This window comes from Falco cherrug, chromosome 10 (assembly GCF_023634085.1).
Source record: "Falco cherrug isolate bFalChe1 chromosome 10, bFalChe1.pri, whole genome shotgun sequence".
Classification (NCBI taxonomy): domain Eukaryota; kingdom Metazoa; phylum Chordata; class Aves; order Falconiformes; family Falconidae; genus Falco; species Falco cherrug.
In genome coordinates, this window is record NC_073706.1 from 38,570,196 (window position 1) to 38,588,145 (window position 17,950).

Sequence of the window (17,950 nt, forward strand, 5' to 3'; positions counted from 1 at the left end):
ACCCAAGAAACCACGTACCCCTGGGAACCCCCTTGTCCTTCCGTGTGGCTGGTGACTTCCCATGGCTCTTCCACAAGGCAGGACAGGTAATCATGAATTTGGAAGCCCACGTAAATTCACGTACACTTAGTCCTCTGACAGTCACTACTTATGGGCCAGCGGTCCTCTCACCCCTCCACAGATCTGCCTGTTAGTCCTCTAGCAGTCATTCTCCATGGAGGGACCACAAGTCCTCCACACCTACCCACCAGCTCACCAGAAATGAGTCAGACCACGCCAGAAGTGACACTGCCTGACCTGCAGGAGATCTATTAGACCACTAACGATGGTTTCAAGACAGAAAAAACACCACCATCCACCAGCACAGCAGAAAAACAACGAGAAGAAACATCATACACAAACCAAAGGCACCCATCCAAACCCCACAAAGGCAAAATAGCTGAAAAAAGGCACTCTCCACAAAAAAAACCCACCACACAGATCACAAGATAAGATAAAAATGCCATAACCCCAGGAACACAGGGCCAACAAACACAGATTCTGTCCATAACAGTAACACACTTTGACACTAACTCGCTTGACCTCTGACATACTTGACCTTGTTGCCCCCAAACCACAGCACATCGTACCCCTAAGGCAAGACAAAACGGAGCACAAAGTCCCTGAAGATCTCCGCCAGGGCAAAAGCAAAGCACAGAGCCACACAGGAGGGTGGGGTTGGAAGGGACCCGTGGAGGTCCTCTGGGCCAAGCCCTCTGCTCCAGCACGCTCGCCTCGAGCAGGTTGCTGAGAACTGTGTGCCCTTGGCCTTTGAAGATCCCCAAGGACAGAGACTGCACAACCTCCTTGGGCAACCTCTGCCAGCATTTGATCGCCCCGAGGGGGAAAATTTGCCATTTCTATCTCTCCTTTCACTGTACCGCATTCCAGAACAGCCATGAGATGACAAGCTCAGGCTTGAAAGCCAGTGCTGTGGCTGGCCTGAAATTCTGTCCCCCTTTTTTTCATCCACTAGTAGCTAAAGGAGGACAAAGAAGGATTTCTTTCAAAGGAGAACTTCTCTTTTCCTCTGTCCTTCTTCTCTACCAGTGATCTGGATTCTGAGTGCTGTGCCACTGTCCTAATGGCTGGGATAGGGATACTTCTTGTAGGACAGGGAGGAGGTGACAGTGGAGATGATCAGGCTGGGGAAGCTGAAGGAAAACGCAAGCAACTGGAGTTGCCTGGAGCAAGAGTGGCCAGCTTCCGAGCTAGGTCACCTCGTGTCCTCAGCTCCCATGCAGGAGCTGAACCACACACATGGACTGCAAAGCAGTGTGACCCATAGAAAAAAGTTTGCTTGGCTCGGGATCGCCCAGGGGCATTTAACTGCAATTCCGCCCTTGTCAGCAGGAAGGAAACATGCCCTGCAAGCACACACTGAGGCACGACACCTTGCCCGGGGCTAAAGGGTACCTCAGGAGACCTACATGGGACCCCCCAGCACCTGGATTGCTGGCTGGAGGATGGGTAGGTCAAAGGACCCTGATGGGAGCCCTGCAGGCTCTCATACATTGGACCAACGGGCACCTTCCCTTGTCATACAGAGCATCCTCTCGGATGCTCTGGACAGTTTCTGGTAGATCTCTGGAGAAGAGCTTCTCCCCAGGCCTCTCCCATGGGCTTGCTCACCCCCGGAGCCCTTCCCAAGCACAGCCCCAGCAGGTGGATGCAACCGGCGTTGCAGGGAAGAACAAGCAGCAGGCACCACAGTCAGCACTGCGGGAAAGCTGGGACCCCAGACACCCACCCAGGCTCTCCAATCCCAGCCTGGCCCACAAGAGTGCCTTTATCTCCCTTTCCCAGAAGTGCTGAATTCCCCTTCCAGCATTAGCCACTGGACCCACGCTGCTTCTTGCTGCAGTGTACAACAGCCACAAGAGAATTTGCTAGATGTCTCTGATTTCCTGCATTTTTCCTGAACAGGGCGGGTGTGTAACTCTCTGAATCACTTCTGTTTGAAGCAAGGCATTGCTTAGGGTCAACAGTGAAACGAGACACGGGCCATCAAAAGCTGACTACTTTTCCCCTTCTTTGCCATGGTCACGGCCTACCCCACAGACTCGCCCCTGGCCGTGTCGGCCACCGGCTGGGTGAAGGTCATGGCTAACAGGGCAGGGGCTCCTGTGTGGCGCTCATCCAGCCCTGATTGCCAAGGGTGAAGCCTTAGCACCCAGGTGGAATAAAGCCTTCCCAAGCAAGGGTGGTGCTCCAGGGGCACCACAATTCCTGCCGAAGCTCACCACACATTTCATTTCCCTGTGGCGCCTGGCAGGACACGAGCGGCTCTTGACTGCTGCTAGTCCCCCCGTCTTTTGGTAAAAATGGAAGTTTTTCCTCCTGCTGGGCCTGCTCCAGTTCCAGCGCCTTGGGGCCTGAGGCCTGGCACGGCCTGTGTGCCAGAGGCCTTCCGACCGCTAGGCCGGCCTCCACCAAGAGGAGTCTGCCTCAGGCCACAACGGTCACCTCTAGGAAAAACGGCTTCTTTTATCGAGCAGGACCCTGTCCAAACCCCAGGGCAAAGCGCTGGCCGCAGGCGCAGGGAGGTGGCCCTTGCCCCCTGCCCTGTCCTGCGCGGGGCTCCCCGGGGCGAGGCAGGCCCGGCCATACTGGAGAGGGCCCCAGCCCCGCCCCGCAGGCCCCGCCCACTTTCCGTTGGGCTCAGACCGTTGGTCACGGGGAGCCCACGGCCACCACAGGCAGCAGGGCAGAGCCGTGCTGGCACGCAGCGGCGCTGGCAGGAGGCAGCCTCTGGCCCAGCAGCGCTGCCACAGCACCAGCACCCCGCTTCCCAGCCTCGCCGTCGCCGGCTGGGCCCCCTCCTCGCTGCACGGCCAGGGCCCTCCTCTCCCGGGCAGGATGGGCCAGGCCAGCTGCTGCTGCGGCTCCAGGTGGGCTCCCCCCGGGCTCGGGGACACGCGGGCACAGCTGGGCCACGCAGCACTGGCGTTGCTCACGCCCGCCGCTCTCTGCTCTGCAGGGAGGCTCTCAGCGACGCCGAGCCGGTGCTGAGCGCGGACGTGCGGCTGACGCGGGGCCGCAAGAGGAGCGAGAGGCGCCTTCTGCTCCTCCACGAGGAACTGGTGGTCGCCAAGTTGCGGTAAGACCCTCAGAGCCCAGATCCTTGCCCCCAGCCCCGGCCCAGGGACACCCTGGCACCAGCCCCAGGCCCCGGCCCCTCGGTGCTGGAGGCACCAATGTCCGTCCCAAGGGCAGGTGGGGGACAGGGCTCTGCGCGTGGGGACCCAGCCCAAGGAGCCCCCCTCCAGCTCACTGCCCGCCTCTGCTCTCTGCAGACACGGCACCAGCCTGCGCCCACAGCTCCGCCTGGCGCTGGACCAGCTGTGGGTGCTCAGCAGCGGGAAGGAGGCTGCGGGGCAGGATGGACAGGAGGAGGAGGAAGGCACCGATGAGGACAGCACCTCTGTCATCCTCGCCTGGCCCACCGGCTCCTGCATCGCCACTTTTGGGTGAGTCGTGGTCGGGCAGCAGAGGTTCCCAGCCGTGCCCACGCCATCCCATGAACACAGGCCTCTGCCTTGCGTGCAGAGCTGGGCAGGGAGCAGGCAGCCCGGTGGCAGGGAGGGAGGGATGTGGGATGTTTCCCCATCCTGCATCCCCTGGTCACCTTTTGGTCCCCAGAAGGGAAAGGCAAATGCAGCCGCTCAGGCAGGACAGAGCGACCCAGGGCTTGGACAGCACCTCTATCCTGCCCCACAGCACAGGGCTGTGCAGGCACCCACCTTTGCCCAGGGCTGGGGGCAGCACGGCCTGACGCTCTCTCTCCTCTCTATCTGCAGATCCCAGGCACTGAAGGAGCTGTGGGTGGCCACGCTGCTGGGGTAAGCCGGGGGGATGCTCCAGGAGAAGCTGGATGGACGGGGGAACACAGCCCCCAGCTGGGGAAGGTGCCCCCGTGGCTGCGAGCAGCTCTCGGGCACAGCTGCCTGACAAGAGACAAGAGACGGCTTGGGGCTCACCCAGCTCTCTCCCTCTCCCTTCCCGGTGCACAGGACACCAGAAGGACGCAAGGGAGCCCGCGTCACCCATCTGACATCCATCAAGCTCCTGGAGAGGGAGCTGAGCCGCCGCCACGCCGTGAGTGTCTCTCTGCTCTGGGACCTGTCCCCAAGCACTGCTCCTGCAGCCGAGCAGCAGAGCCATGGCTGCTCACCTTCTTCCCCTCCTTCTCTCCTGCCCAGTGGAGGACACTGCGCACCAGGAGCCTGGAGAGGCTGATGGAGGCACAGGCAGAGGTGAGAATGGCTGCCTTGCACCTGCCTCTGGCTGCGCCGGGATGCGCAGGGACTGGGGTGAGCTTGTGCGGGAGGGACAGAGGGTCTGATGGTGCCACTCAGGGAGCAGAGAGTTTTGGGAAGCCAGCAGCACGCCAGCACGTTCTGACTGGTGACACTGGGAGGAACCCTGCCACATGGGGAAGAGAGCCCGGGAGGGCAGAGGGTCCCAGCTCTGCCGCGCTCAGGCTGCTGGTGGCCCTTTCTGCTGCGGGGCTGCTCTCCAAGCACAGCCCGATTCTTGGTTCTTGCAGGCTCATCCCAAGCAAGGGCCTGCGACGGCCCCATCTGCAAACGCAGGGGGACTTTGCCCCGCACCAGGTGAGTTTGGGAAAGCAAGGCAACCTCCTGCAATGCTGTGCTCACTTGTCCCGAGTGTCGCCATGCAGGTTGGGCAGCCCACGGAAGGATGTCACCTGGACGGACAAGGACAACTGCTGGGCAGTGCCTGCTGGATATGCTTCTGCGGGGACACGGAGCCTCTGCTGCTGCCCGCAGCTTGCAGGAGGGCAGGGCGAAGGCTGGCACAGGCTGACCCCGTGGCACGATGGCTCTCAAGAGCCTCTAAGTCAACACCTCCGAGCCAACGCCGCGGTTCCAGCTGCTGCCTCCCTGCCCATCCTGCCGCACCACACAGCACCGTGCTGCCGGCAGGGCAGCGCAGGGCAGGGCAGGGCAGGCGCTGGGACCGCTGGCCTGGGGTCTCCATTGGTGGTGTCTTACTCTGTTTTCCTCTGCAGCAGGAGGGAGCAGCAGCGGGAGCAGCACCAGCAGGAGGAGGATGGGGCTGCCCTGGCCCTTCGCCCTGCGGCGCACCCCGGCCGCTGCCCAGGCGCCAGGGCAGGCGGGCTCCAGCTGCAGCAGGGTGCTCTTTGGGCAGCCCCTGGCAGCCCTCTGTGGGGAGGACAACACGCTGCCCCGGCCCATCCAGGTAAGCCAGCCTGGACAGACGGGGTCCCCAGCCCTCCCTCCGGCTGCTCTGGAGAGGGCCTGCGTGTCCCCAGCAGCTGCGGGGACAGGGCACTGGGCTCTGCACCCCCAGAACCTGCTTCTGGTCCCAGACCTTTTGTGGTGCTTAGGCAACCACGTCTGGGGCAGAGCTCTGGTCCTTGCCACCGCTTGGTTCTTCAGCCAAGCAAGTGGCCTCCTGCCTCTCCTGCAGGAGCTGCTGGCTGTCCTGCGCCAGCAAGGACCAGCAACGGAGGGGATATTCCGCAGAGCTGCCGGTGGGACAGAACTTCGGCAGCTGCGCGAGGCCCTGGACCGCGGCAAGGACATCGACGTAGGAAGCCAGCCTGCGCTGCTGCTGGCCGTCATCTTGAAGGTGAGCACTTCTGACGTGCAGCTGGAGGAGCTCCTGGCTGGCCTGCAGCGTTCAAAGGCTCACCTGCAGCCCTTGGCATTGCAGGACTTCCTGCGAAGCATCCCCACCAAGCTCCTCGTCGTCGACCTCTACGAGGACTGGATGGCAGCCATGGAGAGGGCCAGCAAGCAGGCCAAGGTGGAGGAGCTGAAAGCGTAAGTGTGGGCAGCAGCCTGCCTGGTGAGCAGGGACCGGGAGAGTTCTGGGACCTGCCTGCAAAGGCACGGGCTCCTCAGAAAGCTGTCTTTTCGGGCAGCTGCAAAGCTGTGCAACACGGCCGCTGGCTCCCACCCGCCTGGGGCCAGCTGCGGGGACGGCTGTGGGCACCCTCTGCTTCATCAGCCTTGTCTTCCTCTTCCCTCAGGGTGGCCAACAAGTTGCCTGCGGCCAACCTCCTCCTCCTGAAGCGGCTGATGGCCCTGCTGCAGCACATCGGCCACAACGCAGCCACCAGCAGAATGAGCTGCAGCAACCTGGCCATCTGCGTCGGGCCCAACCTGCTGAGCCCACCCAACGAGGACCTGCTCCCGCTGCAGGCCATGCTGGCGGTGACCGAGAAGGTACGCCCTACCCAGCAGCCAGTGCTGCCTTCCCGGCCCATCGGAGCTTGGCTGTTGCGAGGTCCCTGGCTGCCTCCTCCCTTGGGCCAGTGCTGGTGGGCTGGGTGCCTGGAAGAGCAACCCCCAGCCGCAGCCGCCTGCGCAGACGAAGGGTCAGCAGTGGGAAAGGCTGCTTGACACGTCTGCAGGCACCTGGCTTGAGACCAAGGCTTTGATGTCTGCAGGTGAACGTGCTGGTGGAGTTCCTCATTGAAAACTGCGGGGACATCTTTGGGGAGGAGGTGGCCGGCCTCTCCCCTCCATCAGCCGAGGAGGTGCCAGCACCCATGGACCGGGGCACAGGTAGGAGGCGGGACTGAGGCTTGTCACAGACACTGGGGCTTGGGATGCCAGAAACCTCAACGCTGACGAGACAAGTGGTGTAGGGCTCGGCTGGGCTTTGCTTAGGTGTTCTTGACTTCCAAGAAGTCGCGCTGCTGCACGTGCTTTTGCTTTCCAGAGCTGCGGTGCGAAGAGCAAAGTGGCCCTGCAGGCACAGCAGAGACCCAGCGTCCGGCAAAAGCCTTTCTGGATGCAGCCGCCTCTCTGCTGGGCATCGACAGCGGAGCTGGGGGAGACACAGGGGCAGGGCCCAAAGCGGCAGAGGTACGGCAGCTCCACAGACGCTGGGGCAACATGTCTCAAGTGGGACAGTAATTTCCCAGGAGGCCAAGCAGCCGCTGGGCCTCCTCCTGGCAGCCGCTCTCTTGTGCCTTTGGGGTCCCTCCTCTCCCCCCAGAGTGGTGCGTGCTAAGGAAAACTGGAAAGGCTGTTTCTGGAATGCACTTCATTAAGTGTGATCTGCTTCATCAAACAAAACATACCTACAAAATACCCACAAAAGGACAGAAAGGAGTAGCTGCCACCTTGAGAGGGCTTTTGCTCAAATCCTACTCCGTCGCAGCTTCATCAAGTCTAGGCTGCGTTGGCTGGACTGTGCAAAATGTGCACGATGCAAACCAGCATCTCCTCTGTAGAGCTCATACAGCAATTTGGCAGTCAGGCCCTCACTACCCCAGGCTGTCACTTGCCACCTGTTACCTCCCAAGTTTCTGGTTTAGGCACCTCCAGATTTGCCTCCAGGCACCCCCGAGGGCACGGCAGAGTCCCTGGCACGCCTGCCACAACTGACCAGCCTGCCCCAGGAAACCAGGTAGGAAGAGCTCCCCTTGCCTGACCTGAGAGCTCGCTGCAGGGGCTTGGGGCTTTCCCCATCTCATCACGCTGTGGGATGGAAAGGTTTGCAGGCTCCCAGCAGGAGAAGGAAAAGTCAAGGAAAAGGAAGAGAAAAGAAGCCTGGGCAGAGGAGAGGGACAGCCAAGCACAAATAAAAAGGAGAAGAGAGGAAGTGATTTTGTGGACCCAAACCTGAGAAAATGCAGGAAGCTGCAGCACGTCAGGAAGGCCAGGTGCGTACCACGCGCTGCTGCCCATCTTTCCCAGCCCTGAACACGGCCCTAAGTCAGCCCAGCTGGCTGGCAAGGGCCGGCGAGGGCTGGTGCTGAGCAGGGTTTGGGACGAGCCCCATGGCAGCTCCCCGGGGGCTCCCCGTCGAGCCCTGCTGCGCGGCACAGGGGCACTGTCAGCATCCCTGCGCACGCACAGCTCCCTAGGGACATCACCCCTGGGGAGAAGGCACCGGAGCCGGCCTCGAGTGGAGGCCAGCAAGAGCTGTCCCTTCTGGGCCATGAGGAATTCCTCGGAAACAGCGTCCCCCAAAGAGGGGGGAACCAAATCCTGCCTCTTCCTGCCTCTGGGGGCTTATCAGAGCTTTCTGACTCTGTCGTTGCAGGTGCCGACTGATTTTCACCGGCTGAACAGCTGTGACTCCTGGGCCCCTGCAGCTGCTGTTGACAATAAAAGAATCTTTTCCCTCTCCTGACTGTGTCTGCCATAGGGTCTTGTGGAGTGGGGAGCGCTTGTGCTGGGGTGGACCCTCGGGGAGGAGATTGGGATGGTCCCTTGCCCCAGCACCCTTTCCAGCGGGCATCGGGGCTGAGCTGAGGGGCTTTAGGAGGAAAAGCAAAGCACAGAGCCACACAGGAGGGGGGGGTTGGAAGGGACCCGTGGAGGTCCTCTGGGCCAAGCCCTCTGCTCCAGCACGCTCGCCTCGAGCAGGTTGCTGAGAACTGTGTGCCCTTGGCCTTTGAAGATCCCCAAGGACAGAGACTGCACAACCTCCTTGGGCAACCTCTGCCAGCATTTGACCGCCCTGGGGGGAAAAATTTGCCATTTCAGTCTCTCCTTTCACTGTACCACATTCCAGAACAGCCACGACATGACAAGCTCCCTACAGCTCTGGCAAAACCAAACTGGGTGGAAATCAGAAACTGGTACTGCTGTATAAGCAGCACAGCCTTTAAACCCAAACCAAGGGTTTAATTCTAAAGGTCAGCTGTTGGAGCACCATGAGGCTCTGGTGGGACAGCTCTGGAAAGAGTTAAGCCTACGCATCTTCAAAAGTTCTGCTCACCTTGGAAGAGGCCACATATGCAGGGCTAGCGCTGCCCGTACCCTGGAAGGTTAATTTAACCCTAATTTCTAAATAGCACTGCAGATACCATTTGAAGGGCACAGCACTGTCTGCCTCTGTCTCACTAGGAGCAAACACTGACCCGCTGGCTAATTATTCAGCTGCTTTGGGGGGGCGGGGGTGGTGGTGGTGGTGGTGGTAATTTGCAGTAGATTTAAAAACCACCCTCTTGCCAATTCAAGTCTGCTCCGACTTCAGTGAGAGCAGCTGGGGAGAACTGCAGTCAATGCTGACATGCTCTTCAAAGCCTTCACTGCCCCCAGCCTGCACGGTTTGCTCAGAGAGCAACAGAATTGCCCGTCAGCCAGAACAAGGAACAGAATCACTAAAGCAGCATCCCCTCATCGGCACTGTTTTTAAGTTTATCTCCTCCGTGTTTTGCTGTCTCTCCATATGGCCGTTTTGTTAATAAAGGCAGTGTCGCCAAAGGCTTGAGGTAATAAACAATTAAATTAGTAAATGAAAAAAATTGTGTGCTAGAGGGGAGAAGCCAGTATGGGAATGGGAACTGCGTGTTCTGCCCTTGCTTACACCACACCTGACCAAGAGCCTTTATACATTGCCTGAAAAATCAGTTATCTGCAAGTGAATCCCAGTGACAAGACAAATAGTTACAGCTTTTTTTCTTTTTTTAAAAAACAAACAAAACTTGGTCTCTTCTGCAAGGTCAGCTCCAGTTGAATGTGACAGCAGCGCATCCCTGGGAACGCCGAAGGGGATCTGCACTGAGCCACCAGGCACCCTCCTGAAGACGAAGCAGCTGGCTGTACGACCGCTGCTGGAAACCAGGCAGCAGCGAGCTTCACCTGGAGCACAGGGCTCTGGATCAGGGAGGTCAGGGACCAGGCTGAAGGAGACAGGACCCCGCATTACGACTGTCATGAGAAGAGGAAATCCCAAGGAAGGTCTTCTGCCTCCTCCCTCGTTACAAGGCGCTGGGAAACCATTTGCGCCCTGTGGCAGCACATAACAGACCCAGCACGGGGGTTATGCAGGCAGAAAAAAGCTGCCACTGATTAAGAAAACTTACACCCTAGGCCTGTCTCTTCTTTCCTGATCACAGAGATGTGACATGCAGCTGCCTTCTGTGATGCCAAGAGATGTCAGCCTTAGCAGCCACATAAAACATCTCCGAGAAGACAGCATGACAAAGAACAAGTAGGAAATGACCTAAGAATGATGCTTTTTCCTTTCTGCAGGGAGAGCAAACACTTCCATCAGTCCATAACAAGCCTTTGGCACTTGTCAATATGGCAAAAATCAGGCACTTAGGGAGGCAGGAAAAGAAGATGACAATGGAGCAAGGAGGAGAAACAGCCACTTTTGTCAGCAGGTTACATCAGCCCCCAGCTAAGCTGCAACAGCTCCTTCATGTTGACTCATTCCTCCAGTCTTTTTTTACCCAAGACAGACACAAATCCTCCCCTTGCTGGATCCAGAGGATTCCCTAACACGCTGGGCTGCCTGGCAGCTGGGAAAGCAATCTGACAGGGAAAAGCACACCCGACAGACACAGGATTTGACAGTGTGAGCACAGGACGACACACTGGTCCCAAGGGTCGCAGATCTGCAGACACCCTGGCAAGCAGGGATAAGCCAACCGAGGACGCAGGTATGCAGTCCCTACACCCCTCTTCCAACCCAAAAAGCCCCGTCTCAACACACAGATTTGGCGGGTTTTTACTTATTTTCTTCTGGTGGCAGAGATACTCCCTCCCTGCTGCTCCCTGCAACTGAGAATAGAACAGACACAACTCACCCAGCAGAGAGGAGAGGGGTACAGGGAAGCTGGTGCCTGAGGGGGACTGCAAGGAATTCCTGAAGTCACTATCCCAAAGTGAAGTTCACCACAAATCATGCTGGCTTGCTCAGGTAATGATCTTGTCTCCCACAAAGCCAGCAGCAAGCTTGCCTTAACAGGAAGAGCAATTATCACTCGAGGGTTAAGAGTACCACCGGGGTGGCAGCACGGCCACCTGCATTGCAGCATTTTCCTTTTCTGTTTCAAACAAGACACCAGCCTTTCGTTTGCCCTGTTGCCGCCCCTTAAATTAACCTCATTCAGTTTGTCAGGCTGTCCGTCAGTCTGCATAACATTCCCGATGCAACGCTCCTGTGAAAATTTCAGTCGATAACTCGCCCTTTCAATTGGGGACCATGATCTCTGAGCCTCACAGCCACCGTTTGCAGATTGGCCAACAAATGGGAGACAGGGAAATGACGGCTCACCCCCCTGCAGCAACCTCCAAGCAGGAATCAGAGCAGCGGCTTTGGCGCTTTAGAGGACACAAGGCTTGGGTTCAGGGACACGGGGGAATGAAGGATGCCCGTGTCACCCATCAGCTGGGCTAAGGCACAGCGCAGCCTGCTCCGCTCTCAGGTGGACACGTGCACGTCACCCTGACACCCGACTGCATCTCAGGCTTTATCTCCACAATTATTCAGTCCCCTCTGCTTCCCGTCAAGGAGCTGCCAGGCAGCGTAAAGCAGCCAAGGGCAAAACTTCAACTGGGGCAGCAAAAGAGCGGCAGAGCAGGCAGCTGCTGAGGGCCAGGGCGCAGCTCGGGCACATCTCGCCCATGCCCGCGCTGCTCCCATCAGGCAGCCTCAGCAGCACCGTGCCCGGAGTCTGTCTGAAGAGCCTTTGGTGAAGCGGCTGATGGAGCAGGTTCCCAGGACCTGCCTCCTGGCACGTCTCCATGAGAGCAGCAGCTGCCCTGAAAAGCAGAGATGCGCACCATGGGGGAACTCAGCCCCGTGGAGTCAGCAGGGGGGATCATCACACACACAGTCACAGAGCGGCTGGGGCTGGCGAGACCTCTGGAGATCATCTGGTCCAAGCCACTGCTCAAGCAGAGCCCGTCTTTATTGCAGGGAAAGAAACCGTCCCTGAGCCGCCTCGTGTTACTGCTCTAGTGACTGATCAGCCCCAGGACTGGCAGAGATGGCGGTGAAGCACGACAGGCTTTATTGCCCAGTCCCATGGGTTAGGGCCCTGAGGCAACGGAGGGGCAGATGTACCCTGCAAGCCCCCCGGCTACACCGCGAGCTGCCCGGGGAGGAGGGAGGCATTGCACCGGGACAGCAGGACCCGAACAGCTCTGCGGGTCACTGCCTGCGACAGGCATGCAAACCCATCATTTCAACACCAGTACCAGCCATCCCTGGTGGCTTGCTCTCGCCACAGATGGAAAGCGGGTTTTCATGGCGGATTCAAAGAAAGCTGCCCTGGGAATCCCTCCCCCACTTGGAGGTTACTGTTGTCCCCCAAACAGCTGGAAAAGCAGCAAGGAGGAAATTCGCCCCCCTCCCCCTTGGCCCAGGAGGCTGAGCCTGGCCTCTCGCACGCTGCCTGATGCTTTACCCGCAGACCCAACCAAGCCCACAGAGCCAGGCCTGGGTGAACCAGCTCCACAAATCCAGCCCACCTAGCGTGGAGCAGAACAAACCTCCTCCCAACCCTGTTTTTAAGCCCCTCACAGATCCCACCTCCAGTGAGCGGCACATCCCACCCAGCGTCCGCACAGGAGCCCTCCCTGGCTGCACCAGCCCTGCCCCCCCCTGCCAGGGCAGCGACCCAACCTCCTCCTGCCACGCAGCTTGTCAGCTGCAGCCTCCATCAGTTCAACGGCCTTTCCCTGCGGCTGGCCTCCGGAGATGCTCTGCAACGCGACGGAGCCCACACGCTCTGTAGCTACACAACCCTTACCGTTATATTTTTGTGCAACACCACAGCTGGTTGGGCCCCCAGCAGGTGTGAAACTCACCTCACCACAGGCAGGCTGAGGACAAACTTCACACCCCAGACTCTGTCACAAACAGCAGTCTGACACAAAGCAAACGCAGACCTAATGGGGAAAGCGTCGGGAAATCCATGCCCGTGCAGGAGCAAAGGGCCACAGGGGCCTCTTGATCTCAGAGCTCCAAAGACACGACTCTCCGTTAAATACCGTCCAGAAAACAGAGGGAAAACTTGTAAAGATGATCCAGACTCATTTCTGCACAAACATCTATGCAAGCTGTCTATTTTACTGAGGGGTGCCCCAGCTAAAACTGCCCCCAGAGCCAGGCTCCTCTCGCTGCGTTGGGACGGAATATCTTGCTTTCTCTCCGAGACAGCAATATGGGAACGTTGCATGTAAAAATCAGGCCACAGGCTGCTACAGACCAGTCAATTTTCATTGGGAAATAGTCCCACAGATACTTACCATCTCTACACAGAAGGAAGCAGGGATGACAGCCTGATTGGAGAGGTGGAGAGTTTTGGACGCATCTTGTAGAACTTCAATACTGCTGGAATTTATCTCACTCAGATGCACGTAGACAACCCGTTCTTCTCCAATGCTCACTAAACAGATATTCTGCTCCAGGAAGCAGGTAGGAAAGAAAAAAGAAAAGCAGGGGAAGTTAAAAAATATGAGACGGCTCTAAGTGTCCTCCTCGACTGGGCGATAAGTACGGCTGTTGGAAGTTTTCAGTGTTGCAAGGCTGAAACAGAAGGCCTGGGGCAAGTGCAGGCTCGGGAGTGACCCCATCTGAAAGCCACAAGCTCCCGTTCTCAGGGGACAGAGAAACCCTGGGTCCCACGCTCTCCTTTCCAGACCTCCTCCACAGTTAGCTCTCCTTTCTCTGCCTTGTGCCTGCTCCCGCTCCTTCTGCCGCTCAGCCTTGCCCCAAACCTCCCTGACCGCTGCTGCTGCACAGCGACACTTGGACAGTTACTTCTCTGACATTCCCAAAAATGCACCTCTGAAAACCAGCACAAGCCAGAAGCGAAGCAGGCTCTTCAGAGCAGAGATCGTGCAAGTTATGGCCTCTGATGTGTGCTTATGTGTATTCCTGGTATGGCATGAATAACAGGCATTAATTATTCATTACATCATTCAAGTGGTGTTTTTTCTCTTGACAGTCAGAACCAAAAGCTTTCTCCTTGCAGAACTGGCACAGACTACTGGAGGAGGAACACAGATCCCTTTGCTAAACCACCTTCCCACATCATTAAAAACAACGAGAATTTGTCCACTCTTGCGGTGGATTTCACTGGTTCCAAACACCTCAACACTTCAACAGGATCTGAATGCATAGAACTCCCAACACTGACCAGACGCCGTAGGATTCACTGGAGGGCACAGAGTACGATTTAACCGAAAAAGAAACCAGCTTCCACGATGTAAAACCTTTAATGATGTCTGGCTCAAGGAAGTGGTATTGACCGCTGTCAGAATCACCAGCCCAACTCAGCCAGAAGCAGCAGCATCCAGAAATGCTCATCCCTTGGCAGGGCACTGCTGCGTGCAACTAAGAGCCAAAAACCTCACCTACCAAGGCTGGGGCCTCCAAAATAAGGAACTGAAGCCATGCACGATGATGCATGTCTGGGCGATGCTGCCCAAAGCTCCCGGGAAGGAGGAGCTGCAGGGAAGAGCTGCGCCTCGCCAGCCAGCTCAGCTTCCCGGTGACAGCGGGACAGCAGCAGCAAAGGCAGGGCAGAGCCCTTTGGGGATGAGCGGAACAACATCTGGAGGATGCCCAGGAGAGCTGCCTTCTGTCAGCCTGTGTACTAACACCACGCATCCTCACCACCAAGGAGAGGGCTTCAGAAACGCTACCCCTTCATCTACAGGGTTCTAAAAGGGACAAGGAAAATGCCATGCAACAGCGTTACAGGCAACATGGCACAGGGAAAGGCAGCAACAAGCGATGGCAGCTCTGCCACCAGTAACGCCAGCGCTGGGATTTACCAGCTCCTTCATGCAGATGACACACGCCAGACTGGAGCTGGCACGCGTTCACCTGCAAACAAAATACCCGACAACGGAGCTGTGGAGGGACTCTGCACAGCCTGGATGAAAGATCTGTACCACGTTCTGCCTGAAACGGTGGTAAAGACCAGGCATCGACACTGGGCACCCCAGCCTAAGGCAAGAACGAGCTTTGAAGTTCTACTGGAACACACTGCAGCGATTCCCAAGGTCAGACTTGCAGCCGTACGGGTAGGATCTGCCACCAGCGCAGGACACGTAACAAGACAGCCAGCTCTTCTGCCAGCCCAGAAAGCTTTGGGTGCGTCAGCTACCAGGGAACTACTGGAACTGCACTGCAACCAGAAGACAGACCTATAGAAAATGCAACGCATCTAGTCCTTTCTTTAGGCACAGCTACGCTTCTCCAGCTGAAATGCTCGCCCTTTGGGCAAAACATTGACACGTTCACGTCCAAACAGAAAAGATTAAGGTAAGGTCAACTTTCAATTTATAAATTGTTAGCCCAAGCGTAAAAGCTTTTCAAGGTACCTGTAGTTCAAAATCCAGCTGACATTTAAACAACTGGTTATTCCAGTGGGGAGAAACCCTCCTCTTTCGGGGAAGCATGCCTTCTGTTTGCAAGCAACTGTTTTGTCAAACGTGAGACTTCCCTGCAAAGCCTGCATTGCCTGGCCTTGCTGTTGACTGGTTTACATGCACATCCCCAGCAGCCAGGGTTGAGATGACCAGTGGCATCCAAGGGATTTGGCATCATCGTTTCAATTCGGTTTATAAAAAGTTTATATCCCTGCAATTGTTTTCAAAATGTCAGCCTTCCTTTCTGTTACAGAAAGCTTCACGTTCTCGGGAATCCTCTGATATCCCCTTCCGTGCTCAGAGAGAGGACAAGACATTTTAAAACAGCTGCTTCAAAAGTTAGTATCCTTTTAAATTAAAGTTTAATTAACTAAATTTGTTCTCGATTTCAGCCAGTGGAAGCCAGGACACCAGATACAACGTTCTCTTGCCTACACTTTGTTGTTGCTGCTGTATATGCCTGAATGCAAATGTCCTGTAGGAGCCTTTAGTCCAGGAATGCTTTGCCTCACCCCTTTTCAAGCTTGGTAGGGAAAAAAAAAGAAAAGAAAAAAAAGCTTGTGCTCCAGATGCAAGCAGTGTGGAGTCTCATGCGTCTTTGGCTGGGGCTTTTGGCAAAGAGATATGATGGATATTTCTCAGGCGGGATGGACCTGACTTTCAGGAAAGCTTAAATCCAGCTTTACAGAAATCATCATTTCAGCACGGTCTCTTACACCGCTCTTGCTTTAGTGGTATTCAGCGATGTCCCCGTGCGCTCCCGAACAAGAGTTCTAATGAAGCAGCGGTTGCTGCTCATCTCGTAACGCAGGAGAGCGAGAGACCCAGGAATTGCTCTGGGTTTCAGACTGGGCTTGTTATCCCGCCTCACACGTCCGTAATTAAACACCATCTCAGACACTTAGATTTCCACCTAAGAGGACACCACCCTTCTCTAGGCATTAGCTGCTACTTATGCCATGAATCCCTTCTTTCCGTGTCCGCACCAGCCACGTATTGTCACGTTCTCCTTTTCCCTGGCAGAACCCCTGTACACTTTATGCCCAACAAGATGAGTCACACAAAGGCACGCATCTCGCCTAGCACTCACCAGCGGGGATCTTTCATTCCCAAACACTGAGACACTAGCCACAGTGTCCTGCCTTCCTATCGCCTGGGCTTCCAGCGTCAACGGCATCTCTACCGAGCTGTGAGGCTGGATAATCCCACACGGCACAGGGCTGGAGTACCACACAGCAGCATCCTCCTTGTGCTCCTATAAGGGACAGAATCAAAGACAACTTCAGAGTGACCTCTGAGGAAACTCCAAGCTTCTTAACATCCACCACAACGGCAATTCACCCACATTTTTAAAAATCCCTAGGAGAAAGCAGAAAGGCACAACACAAGGAGCAAGATTTGTATGGGCCTAATTAGCATCCTCACAGGGTCCAAAAGCTGCTGCACTCACAAACGCCCACTCCGGTGCTGGCGGCCTCCTTGCAGCAGCTTTTCACAACCCTCCAAGTTCTCCTGCATGAAAGCACCCCAAAGACTAGAACCGAAACTGCTTTCTGAAGAGTTCAAACCGCTCCTGAAGTTCATATTCAGGTAGCTTCCCGTTCTCTCCAAAACTTTAGGTTTGAATATAAAACAGCAAGGTCTTATCCAAACCCCGTTTTTTTCCTAACAAACCCCTCGATAACGACGTTTGAGGGCAGGAGGCGAACACGACGCCAAGCCTGAGGAAGGACTCCATAGCAGCCTGGAAGATCGCTGTCGTTCACAAGGGTCAGCATCCACTCGCAAGGGAACTTCAGAAAGCACCGTCCAAATGTCAGAACAGGGCTGAGCACGTGCAGCGGAGGAACGACACATCCGGGTGAAGAGATGACCAAAGGGAATTAGAGACACTGAGAGAATGTAGAAGTTGTTTACTCCCCAAACAGCATGAAACAGACACAAGGCATTTGTCTCTGCCAGATAGACATTTCCTACCTCTACGGCAATCGATCACCTCTAACTTCTTCTTACTCAACAGCCTCTTGTAAAGGAGGGGCAGCCCCAGACTCCCGTGGCAGAGGCTGCCCAGTGCCCTGCCCCAGTGCTCTCTCATCAAGCTTTGCCCCTCCCTTGCCCCAGGAGGCCGGCAAGGACCCTCCCACAGTCCCAGCAAGGCACGAGCTCTGCGGGAGCCTTCCCGCTGAGGACCAGCGCTCCCCAAAGCTCAAGGAAAACAAGACTCCCGCATCTCAGTAAAAGCAACTCCCTCCTCTCCCGTACCGCTCTCGCCCTGCCTGAAACCTCAGCCGCTTGCCCCCGCGATGGAGGGCACCAGCACCGCCTGCCTCTCGCAGTGGGTGACCAGCCTCTCCCAGCTCCTGCAGCTGCCTGGGTCCTCCACACACCAGCCCACACACTGACTCTTCCCATGCCCACTCGTTTTACAAAATTGCAGCCCAGGCACCCAGTGGGTGACTCTGCCGGGGAGAGGGAACAGCACCAGCAACTGCGTCCCTCTCGTCATTAAACTGGCACCCGCTGCGGCGCAACGGCATTGAACGACGCTGCAGCTTTTGGCTTAAGTCTGGGAACGTTCATGCTCAAGAGAACCAGAGAAACCTGAGCTCACCTGCCACACCAAGGACTAGTTTCCCCTCACCACTCCTGCCGTAAGCCCCTTTCCCATTTGCACACGCCTTCACTAACTGAGCCAGACCCCAGCTTTCAGCAGGCTGCTCGCCGCCTTCCAAACAAATGCTGCATTTTGGGCCAACCCAGCACAAGCCCACCGCTTGCAG

The 17,950-nt window shown here is 56.8% G+C and overlaps 1 pseudogene; it reads right to left on the reverse strand.

Annotated features, from left to right (window-relative positions):
- Positions 1-11,290: 11,290 nt before the first annotated feature.
- Positions 11,291-17,950, reverse strand: part of LOC129736964 (hydrocephalus-inducing protein homolog) — a 68,307-nt pseudogene continuing 61,647 nt past the window's right edge.